This window comes from Trichomycterus rosablanca, chromosome 14 (genome assembly GCF_030014385.1).
Source record: "Trichomycterus rosablanca isolate fTriRos1 chromosome 14, fTriRos1.hap1, whole genome shotgun sequence".
NCBI lineage: Eukaryota > Metazoa > Chordata > Actinopteri > Siluriformes > Trichomycteridae > Trichomycterus > Trichomycterus rosablanca.
Window position 1 is genome coordinate 25227134 of NC_086001.1, and position 12870 is coordinate 25240003.

At 29.4% G+C, this 12870-nt stretch overlaps 1 pseudogene; it reads left to right on the forward strand.

The window, feature by feature from the left end:
- LOC134326242 (zinc finger protein 658B-like) overlaps positions 1 to 10998 on the forward strand; it is a 126583-nt pseudogene extending 115585 nt beyond the window's left edge.
- Positions 10999 to 12870: the final 1872 nt, after the last annotated feature.

The following is a 12870-nucleotide window of genomic DNA, read 5'->3' on the forward strand; positions in this document are numbered from 1 at the left end:
AGTCTTTACGGTAGCGGTTTAGCGGATGAGAAAAATGCACAGACCAATCACGTGACACCACTCAGCCAATCAAGTCTGTGCATTCCAGCCGGTAAACACTGCGACTCTACAGTGCAGACAGAGGAGAGAGTTAGAGGCGAGTTACATGTGAAAAGATGGTGGAAAGAAAAAGAAAGATAGCGAACGTAGAAAAAACGAAGGTAGAGAAACACACGACTGTGCAGGAAAAAATTGAGAAAAAGACGAGTGAGACAGGAGACAAATGGCGCTCTCCAAAAAGAAACATGTATAGTGAAAATACAGCATTTAATCCGTGATGGAGAGACTCATTTCTGTTCTTACTTCCCACTGGAGCACAATTTATTTTTATTTTCTCTTAATTTGATAAGAGAAAGGTTTGATAAGGTGGGGAGGTCCGGGTCCTCTCTGTGTGGAGTTTGCATGTTCTCCCTGTGTCCGCATGGGTTTCCTCCAGTGCTCCGGCTTTCTCCCACAGTCCAAAGACATGCAAGTGAGGTGAATTGGAGACACTGAATTGTCCATGACTGTTTTCGATATAAACTTGTGACCTGATGAATCTTGTGTAATGAGTAACTACCGTTTCTGTCATTAATGTAAACCAAGTGTAAAACATGACGTTATAATCCTAATAAATAAACAGACATTTGATTTGACAGTCAGTTATTGATTACATGCAGATGTTGATACAGCTACTTATATATATTATAACATATATATTATATATAGCAGTGATAGCTCAGTGGTTAAGGTACTGGACTAGTAAACAGAAGGTTGCCGGTTCAAGCCTCGCCACCACCAAGTTGCCACTGTTGGGGTCCCTCAGCAAGGCCCTTAACCCTCAATTACTCATTGTGTTCAGCTCATTGTGTAAGTCACTTTGGATAAAAGCATCTGCTAAATGCTATATATATATACAGTATATAAGATAAGATAATCCTTTATTAGTCCCACAGTGGGAAAATTCACAGTGTTGCAGCAGCGAAGGGATAGCAAAGCACTCAGTACAAAAAATAGACAATAAAAAGTACAATGTATAACAATAATAATAAAAAAGTCAGAAAAACTGAAAAAGCTAAAACTAAAAATATGTGAAAAATATTTACAAATAATTTAATTATATATATTTATATATATATAGTATATATACTGTACATGTAGTAATTAGTACAGGTGACTAGTTAACTACTACAACCCTTATCTTGTCAAAACTTGCGTTTCTTAATTTTTGTTAATCTTCTATATTTTATTATTACTGTACCTTTACTGTAGTACATTTTATGGTACGTTACTGTACCCATGCTGTAAGACTTTTATAATGTGGTTGTAGTAACTAGTACAAGTGACTAGTTAAATACTACATCCTTGGTTATATGAGAAAATTGGTTTTTTTTTACTTTTAATTCTTTATTACTGTGCCCATACTGTAGTGTTTGTTTCTGTAATTTAAGTGTAGTGGGTGGTACATGTCACTAGGTAACTATTGCATCGTTTATTATATTAAAATGATTGTTTTTAGAATTGTTGACACTATATATTGTTACTGTACCCATACTGTAGGACTTTATACAGTTGTATTGAATGGTAAATGCCACTGGGTAATAACTACACCTCGGCTTCATGCACTTTGTAGACGCTCCCTTAGCACTTCCTTATCATTTCAACGCAGATGAATCTCACATTTACACAATAACAGAAAATAAACATTTACAGAAAAAACGTTTAAAACATATTTGATTGTAGTTTGTTCCTTGTTTACTGCAGAATCAGTTAATGCAGTTTCACTCATTTTTGGATGTTTATTAGCCGAGAACGAGCCGAAAGAAACTCGAATGTCAGGCGAATGTCCAAGACTTCCTGGTTTAGTTCGTGAGTGTTCTGTTCAAAACAAGTGTGTTTAAATCAAATCAACAATCTGAACTACATAAAGTAACAATACACAGTAATGTACAGAAGTGTGGAAATGTATAAACTCACCTGCGTTCATCAACTTCAATTATCAACAAAACTACAAACACAGACACGGAACAGATCCGCACTCGAACAGAACAGCATCAGATCAGTTTCACTTCTGCTGAACTAAAGGAGAGAGAGAGAGAGAGAGAGAGAGAACAGAACAGGATCAGATCAGTTTCACTTCTGCTGAACTAAAGGAGAGAGAGAGAGAGAGAGAGAGAGAGAGAGAGAGAGAGAGAGAGAACAGAACAGGATCAGATCAGTTTCACTTCTGCTGAACTAAAGGAGAGAGAGAGAGAGAGAGAGAGAGAGAGAGAGAGAGAGAGAGAGAGAGAGAGAACAGAACAGGATCAGATCAGTTTCACTTCTGCTGAACTAAAGGAGAGAGAGAGAGAGCGTAAGGTTTTTATTTTTAGCACCTGGTCAAGGTCACGGTGGGTCTTTTTCTAGTTAACACTGAATGTAAATCAGGAACACATGATGCACAATTATTTGAAGGTAACCAATCAGTTTAGTTTTAAATAATACACATCTACTTTTTATGTCTCATCCTGAACTGTTTCACATGTCTTTTCATTTAAAGAAATATTTTATTTTTATAGGAGAGATGCTACACTTACCCATCCCGCTCGTACTACAGGAAATTATAGTGTAAATATTACAATAAATAAATAATAATAACTCTGTTTAACTGCCTTGGACATTAGCTTTGATGAAGAAAAAGCTGCTGGGTCAGTGTGTAACAGGAGGTTTGGAGTGAAGGTGGGTGTGTGTGGATATAAGCTTCCAGCACCTGGTATTCCCAGGCGGTCTCCCATCCCTCTCTCTTACTTTTATTTTTCTTGCCAGCTTCGTGTTGTTTTGAAACTAAAATAAATAAATAAGTAATTAAGAGCTTAAAATTGTTTAGGTTAGGTTTGTGTATGTATGATTTGTGTACATTTTATTTATTTAAATTATCCTCTAGGCCACACAGGGAGGATGGAGGTCCCTGCTGAGTCTGGTTCCTCTCAAGGTTTCTTAGACCTTTCTTAGTAGTCCTCTCTAAAGCTACCTGAGCAGTGTTGGGGTAGTTACTCAAAAAAGTAATCCATCACTCATTACTCATTACTTAACTAAAATTGTAATGGGATTACTTTACTCATTACATCCTGGAAAATGTAATCTCGTTCCTCATTACTTTACTTTCACGTTACATCCTAAACCCAAACAAATACTGTATACTAGAATCACATCTACAAACAAATTCCATTTATTTAGTTTATTTATTTAGTTTCAGAAAAATCCTCTCTTGTGCAGAGATGTGCCTGTGTTTGTTTCTGCTTTAAAACATACACGCCATGAACCAATCAGATTTAACATCATTAAACGAGTTTATTCCTTAATTATTTGTTCTTATACTAGAGGAGCGACTCGGTTCCTTTAGTTCATTTCAAGAGTCGTTCAATAGAATCGGTTCGTTTGGGAACGAGTTATCTCTCATCACAGTAACTGTAATGTCATTACAAATATGTAACTGTAACGCGTTACATGACTTCGTTACAGATAAAAAGTAATCACGTGACTGTACCGCGTTCCCCCCAACACTGTAGCTGAGAGATACAGGGCTAATGGAGATGTTTTACTGCTAAGCTGCTGTTCAACTCCAGTCCAGTTGGTGACGCTGGTGCGTCTTAAGTTGTTCTGCCAACCGCCATTAAACATCATAAGAAGAACAAGAAGCTGCTGTGTTTGTACTGTAGAGCCTCATCTGTAAGTAAAATATGTATTTAATTATAACCCTTATATTTAATTATAACCACATTCTAATTAATAATAAAACTAGAGTTCATAATAAAACATCACTGTGAGGATTTGAGGAGCTTTAACTCCAGTTTTATTTAAACACACAAACTATTAGCTGCTCCGCTAACTGTTAGCACCACACATGATTCAGTACTGATGAACCGATTAATTGAACCGATGAATCAGTGGATTGTAACGGATTTAGAGTTTCTTCATTATTAAATCTCACATTTTGATATAAACGCGTCACATGTTCAGCTTTGTTTACAGTTTTTAATGTTTGATAGAAACAGCGAGTTCTTGTAGCTTTGTTTACAGGTTGTTTTACAGGTTTATAGTAAAAGTTAAAAGTATTAGTACAGCACTGTTATTGGGAGTGGATGAGAAACTAGATGTAAAGAACATCAGACTTAATCATTTCACTTTGGGACACAAAACCACTTCCACCAAACTCAAAGGCTTGTTTCCCAGACAGGGATTAAGGCTTATAGTCCAGGACTACATTTAGCTTTAAATAGAGAATCTCCATTCAAAATGCTGTGTAGTCTAGGACTAGACTTAATCCCTGTCTGTGAAACCAACCCAAAAAGTTCTATTAGAAGTCTTTTCTGTCTGATGCTGCTCAGTCCCACAATAGTTTCAACATTTTCACTCTGTTTACAGCCTCACAGCATTAAAAATAAACAGTTAAAACAGTCTGAAAGAATTTTCCTGGATTTCTCTTTAATAAGGAATAAAGTACATTTGTCTATCTGTCCGTCTGCCTGTCAGATCTTTTAATAATGCATTCAGCAGAAGAGGGACACGTCACCCCCATAGATCTACAAAATGAAGGATTCCAAGAGAAACTAATAAAGAAGGAGGAGGAAGAAGATGGAAGTTACTTCTGTAAGTAAATGTGGAGCAATTTGCAATGTTAGTACAGTACAGTGTGGTTAGTATAGTAGAACTAATAAGAGAATGTGGATAGTGGGATTAGAACCTGTACTGTACCGTACTGTCCTGTGTAGAAGTGCTGATACTTCCAGTCTGGATTAAATCTAAGTAGTATTTATTTGTGGTAACTAAACCCACAACCTTCAGTTTCCTCCAGTTGTTGAGTTTCTTCTTCACATATTGATGAATTTCAGGTGAAGGATCTTTAATCCCTGTGGAACACGTCACCTCTGAGGAACACCTCACCCCAGAGGACCAACAGTGTGGAGGTTTCCAGATGAAGCCTGTGAAGAAGGAAGAACCTGAAGATAAAGATGAACTCAGTAAGATATTTTTTATCTTGAGTAAAATAAGATTTGGATTGAATAGAATCAGAGGAACCTGGGATGAAGCATCATACAGTGAAAGCTTGTATTGTGCTCATGCAGATCAGTGTGAGCAGGAAATGATGAATGCAGGATGAATCACGTTACAGGACTTTAGCATCAGATCTCAGTTTAACATTTACTAACAGTATTTATTATTTATAATGTTATAAATGTATTTGATTATTTATAATGTTATAAATGTATTTGATTATTTATAATGTTATAAATGTATTTGATTATTTATAATGTTATAAATGTATATTATTATTTATAATGTTATAAATGTATTTGATTATTTATAATGTTATAAATGTATTTGATTATTTATATTATTTATAATGTTATAAATGTATTTGATTATAATGTTTTAAATGTATTTATTATTTATAATGTCATAAATGTATGTGATTATTTATAATGTTATAAATGTATGTGATTATTTATAATGTTATAAATGTATTTGATTATTTATAATGTTATAAATGTATTTGATTATTTATAATGTTATAAATGTATTAGATTTTTTATAATGTTATAAATGTATTTATTATTTATAATGGTATAAATGTATTTGATTATTTATAATGTTATAAATGTATTTGATTATTTATAATGTTATAAATGTATATGATTATTTATAATGTTATAAATGTATTTGATTATTTATAGTGTTATAAATGTATATGATTATTTATAATGTTATAAATGTATTTATTATTTATAATGTTATAAATGTATTTGATTATTTATAATGTTATAAATGTATTTGATTATGTATAATGTTATAAATGTATATGATTATTTATAATGTTATAAATGTATTTATTATTTATAATGTTATAAATGTATTTGATTATTTATAATGTTATAAATGTATTTGATTATTTATAATGTTATAAATGTATATTATTATTTATAATGTTATAAATGTATTTGATTATTTATGTTATAAATGTATTTGATTATTTATAATGTTATAAATGTATTTAATTATTTATAATATAAATGTATTTGATTATTTATAATGTTATAAATGTATTTGATTATTTATAATGTTATAAATGTATTTAATTATTTATAATATAAATGTATTTGATTATTTATAATGTTATAAATGTATTTGATTTTTTATAATGTTATAAATGTATTTATTATTTATAATGGTATAAATGTATTTGATTATTTATAATGTTATAAATGTATTTGATTATTTATAATGTTATAAATGTATTTGATTATTTATAATGATATAAATGTATTTGATTATTTATAATGTTATAAATGTATTTGATTATAATGTTTTAAATGTATTTATTATTTATAATGTCATAAATGTATGTGATTATTTATAATGTTATAAATGTATTTGATTATTTATAATGTTATAAATGTATTTGATTATTTATAATGTTATAAATGTATTTGATTATTTATAATGTTATAAATGTATTAGATTTTTTATAATGTTATAAATGTATTTATTATTTATAATGGTATAAATGTATTTGATTATTTATAATGTTATAAATGTATTTGATTATTTATAATGTTATAAATGTATATGATTATTTATAATGTTATAAATGTATTTGATTATTTATAGTGTTATAAATGTATATGATTATTTATAATGTTATAAATGTATATGATTATTTATAATGTTATAAATGTATTTATTATTTATAATGTTATAAATGTATTTGATTATTTATAATGTTATAAATGTATTTGATTATTTATAATGTTATAAATGTATATTATTATTTATAATGTTATAAATGTATTTGATTATTTATGTTATAAATGTATTTGATTATTTATAATGTTATAAATGTATTTGATTATTTATAATGTTATAAATGTATTTGATTATTTATAATGTTATAAATGTATTTGATTATTTATAATGTTATAAATGTATTTAATTATTTATAATATAAATGTATTTGATTATTTATAATGTTATAAATGTATTTGATTTTTTATAATGTTATAAATGTATTTATTATTTATAATGGTATAAATGTATTTGATTATTTATAATGTTATAAATGTATTTGATTATTTATAATGTTATAAATGTATTTGATTATTTATAATGATATAAATGTATTTGATTATTTATAATGTTATAAATGTATTTGATTATAATGTTTTAAATGTATTTATTATTTATAATGTCATAAATGTATGTGATTATTTATAATGTTATAAATGTATTTGATTATTTATAATGTTATAAATGTATTTGATTATTTATAATGTTATAAATGTGTTTGATTATTTATAATGTTATAAATGTATTTGATTATAATGTTTTAAATGTATTTATTATTTATAATGTCATAAATGTATGTGATTATTTATAATGTTATAAATGTATGTGATTATTTATAATGTTATAAATGTATTTGATTATTTATAATGTTATAAATGTATTAGATTTTTTATAATGTTATAAATGTATTTATTATTTATAATGGTATAAATGTATTTGATTATTTATAATGTTATAAATGTATTTGATTATTTATAATGTTATAAATGTATATGATTATTTATAATGTTATAAATGTATTTGATTATTTATAGTGTTATAAATGTATATGATTATTTATAATGTTATAAATGTATATGATTATTTATAATGTTATAAATGTATTTATTATTTATAATGTTATAAATGTATTTGATTATTTATAATGTTATAAATGTATTTATTATTTATAATGTTGTAAATGTATTTGATGATTTATAATGTTATAAATGTATTTGATTATTTATAATGTTATAAATGTATTTGATTATTTATAATGTTATAAATGTATTTATTATTTATAATGTTGTAAATGTATTTGATTATTTATAATGTTATAAATGTATTTGATTATTTATAATGTTATAAATGTATTTGATTATTTATAATGTTATAAATGTATTTGATTATTTATAATGTTATAAATGTATATTATTATTTATAATGTTATAAATGTATTTGATTATTTATGTTATAAATGTATTTGATTATTTATAATGTTATAAATGTATTTGATTATTTATAATGTTATAAATGTATTTGATTATTTATAATGTTATAAATGTATTTGATTATTTATAATGTTATAAATGTATTTAATTATTTATAATATAAATGTATTTGATTATTTATAATGTTATAAATGTATTTGATTTTTTATAATGTTATAAATGTATTTATTATTTATAATGGTATAAATGTATTTGATTATTTATAATGTTATAAATGTATTTGATTATTTATAATGTTATAAATGTATTTGATTATTTATAATGATATAAATGTATTTGATTATTTATAATGTTATAAATGTATTTGATTATAATGTTTTAAATGTATTTATTATTTATAATGTCATAAATGTATGTGATTATTTATAATGTTATAAATGTATTTGATTATTTATAATGTTATAAATGTATTTGATTATTTATAATGTTATAAATGTGTTTGATTATTTATAATGTTATAAATGTATTTGATTATAATGTTTTAAATGTATTTATTATTTATAATGTCATAAATGTATGTGATTATTTATAATGTTATAAATGTATGTGATTATTTATAATGTTATAAATGTATTTGATTATTTATAATGTTATAAATGTATTTGATTATTTATAATGTTATAAATGTATTTGATTTTTTATAATGTTACAAATGTATTTATTATTTATAATGGTATAAATGTATTTGATTATTTATAATGTTATAAATGTATTTGATTATTTATAATGTTATAAATGTATATGATTATTTATAATGTTATAAATGTATTTATTATTTATAATGTTATAAATGTATTTGATTATTTATAATGTTATAAATGTATTTATTATTTATAATGTTGTAAATGTATTTGATGATTTATAATGTTATAAATGTATATTATTATTTATAATGTTATAAATGTATTTGATGATTTATAATGTTATAAATGTATTTGATTATTTATGTTATAAATGTATTTGATTATTTATAATGTTATAAATGTATTTGATTATTTATAATGTTATAAATGTATTTGATTATAATGTTATAAATGTATATGATTATTTATAATGTTATAAATGTATTTGATTATTTATAATGTTATAAATGTATTTGATTATTTTCTGCTTCAGAACTGAACAAGGATTCCTGCTGCTTCTCGTGTCCACGTTCCTCTACAACCCAAAATCAGCTCCACAATCACATCAAGAGCTGCAACCATGATAAATATGAGACTCTGGTGAAGATTAAGACTGACGAGGATCTGACGCCCACTAGAAGCTCCAGTAATCAGCAAACGTCCTCTGGTACTGTCAGCATTAACACCTCTCTCAGTCCCACACAGGAAGAAGGAAACGTCTGCTCACAGTGTGGGAAGAGCTTCAGGTTCCCGGGTGCTCTCAAAAGACACCAGCGCATTCACACTGGAGAGAAACCATATCAGTGCTCACAGTGTGGGAAGAGTTATAATCAACAGAGTTCTCTCAATATACACCAGCGCATTCACACTGGAGAGAAACCGTATTCCTGCTCACAGTGTGGAAAGAGTTTTATTACAAAGAGTGTGCTCATGATACACCAGCGCTTTCACACTGGAGAGAAACCCTACCAGTGCTCACAGTGTGGAAATAGTTTTTATACACAGTCTAGTCTCAAAATCCACCAGCGCATTCACACTGGAGAGAAACCGTATCAGTGCTCACAGTGTGGAAAGAGTTTTAATAGACTGAGTCATCTCAAAATACACCAGCGCATTCACACTGGAGAGAAACCGTATCAGTGCTCACAGTGTGGAAAGAGTTTTAATACAAAGAGTGAGCTTAAAATCCACCAGCGCATTCACACTGGAGAGAAACCGTATCAGTGCTCACAGTGTGGAAAGAGGTTTAATACACAGTGTCATCTCAAAATACACCAGCGCATTCACACTGGAGAGAAACTGTATCAGTGTTCACAGTGTGGAAAGAGTTTTAATACACAGAGTCATCTCAAAATACACCAGCGCATTCACACTGGAGAGAAACCGTATCAGTGCTCACAGTGTGGAAAGAGTTTTAATACAAAGAGTGAGCTTAAAATACATCAGCGCATTCACACTGGAGAGAAACCGTATCAGTGCTCACAGTGTGAAAAGAGTTTTAAAATACAGAGTTATCTCAAAATACACCAGCGCATTCACACTGGAGAAAAACCATATCAGTGCTTACAGTGTGGGAAGAGTTTTAATCATCAAAGTGTTCTGAAAAGACACCAGCGCATTCACACTAGAGAGAAACCGTATCAGTGTTCACAGTTTGGAAAGAGTTTTAATAAGAAGAGTGAGCTTAAAATACACCAGCGCATTCACACTGGAGAGACCATATCAGTGCTCACAGTGTGGAAAGAGTTTTAATACACAGTCATCTCAAAATACACCCGCGCATTCACACTGGAGAGAAACCGTATCAGTGCTCACAATGTGGAAAGAGTTTTAATACAAAGAGTGAGCTTAAAATACACCAGCGCATTCACACTGGAGAGAAACCATATCAGTGCTCACAGTGTGGAAAGAGTTTTAATACAAAGAGTGAGCTTAAAATACACCAGCGCATTCACACTAGAGAGAAACCGTATCAGTGCTCACAATGTGGAAAGAGTTTTAATACAAAGAGTGAGCTTAAAATACATCAGCTCATTCACACTGGTGAGAAACCATATCAGTGCTCACAGTGTGGAATGAGTTTTAACAGACAGGAGTATCTCAAAGAACACCAGCACATTCACACTAGAGAGAAACCGTGTCAGTGCTCACAATGTGGAAAGAGTTTTAATACAGAGTGAGCCTAAAATACACCAGCGCATTCACACTGAAGAGAAACCATATCAGTGCTCACAGTGTGGAAAGAGTTTTAATACACATAGTGATCTCAAAACACAGAAGCGCATTCACACTGGAGAGAAACTGTATCAGTGCTCACAGTGTGGAAAGAGTTTTAATAGACAGAGTAATCTCAAAAAACACCAGCGCATTCACATTTTACAGAAATGATGCTCACAGTTTTGGAGCCGCTTTGGTCATTTATCAGCACTTAGACACAAGTGTGACTGATCAGATTGTACCAAACAAGCTAAAATATAAAAATATCAAATATAGTGAGTGTTGGGGAGAAATGGTTAACCATGAATGAATTATACTCTGTAATTAATAGGTCATTAATTACACAGTAAACATTAATAAGTAAATAGTAATAATAAAAGTATAAATCTTTAGGTTAAACTATTTGTGATGTTCTGTTATTTACATTGGGCAAGGGAGACCCCTAGTGGTCAGGATTTATCACAGTAGCGTTCATTTGTACCTTCACTGTTCCCGTGGGTAGTTTTGGACTGTATGAGGAGACTGATCAGTTGTGGTTTTCTTGCTCTGCATTATAGACCGTTTCAATGAGGGTAAACAATAACAACGCTACTGCGCATGTCTGTTCCTTTCGCTTTTCCGGTAGCGCCATTTTTAAACATCCATCCAGCTGTCAACATGACGAGCTCGTACTTTGCGAGTCTCCTGAACGCGAAACAAACGCGATATAAGCAGAAATGAATGATAGATCATCAAGTATCTTTACCAGCCCCTTTTGAGGAGAATTTAAGAAGTCAGTGTTTTTCTGCTGACCTAAAACGTTTCCCTGAGGTAACAGACCCAGACGTGTATCACTACCCTGTTGAAACGGAGTGTGTTTACACCAGAGAGGCAGTGAAAGCATACCGCAGTTTGGACACATACAATTAATTATTAAAATAATTATTGTGTCATCTCCCCTTTTGTGTCTGTTGAGCTAAGAGCCAATTTAATATGATAAAAATATGACAAACCACAGTGAATTACTTATCATCTGAATTAGAACATATTAGCTAATGTTAAAACGATTTTTTATAGCCTAACTGGAAATACAATATTTTACAGTAAGCACAATGTATTCATAAATAGTATGTTTACTTTTTGTATTACAAAAGTAGAACCATGTTTCTTTACAGGTCTGCGTGTCATTTACTAATTAAGCTAAGCTAATTAATACAGCTAATTAAGCTGTTAATATTAGGGCTGTCAAACGATTAAAATTTTGAATCGCGATTAATCTCAGAATTTCATATAGTTAATCGCGATTAATCGCATTAAAAAAAATCTGTGTAAATGTTATAGAAAACAAGGATTTTTAAGTGAAATGTTACAATTAAAATGGTGAACACATTTTATGCTAAATGTACTTATGTTAAAAACTGCTGGGACAAGAGAAAACTGTAAGGGAGTTTTATTCACTCACATACTAGGCAGTAATACTATCCAGCAGAGACCCTCGACTTCGTATATATGTCAGATTGTAGGTTAAAATTTCTCCATCAGCAAACATTGTAGATCAGCGGTGCTTTAGGTGGGATAAGGCGTAGTTATTGTAACAGACTTTTCTGTGCTTGTATCGTGACAATGGTTTGATGGACGTTTCTACACTAAGTGAGTGTGTTTTGACCCTTTGGGGCTTCCATAGTTCATGGAATAGCATGCTTGGCTAACGACTCTAGCTGTCCGCTATTCGGTACCATAACAGAAAAAGTAATAAAAGTGTTCTGCTCCCGACAACTTGTGAATATACCGTGTATTTATTTCTTTATTAAGCAAGTGCTACGATGCTACTCTCGATGCTATTCTCTATTTGAGAAACGCTGTCTTAATGAGAGATGCCGTGCACGGTCAAGTCTCAACATAAACTACGGATGACTCGCAGGGCCAAATAGAATTTGCGT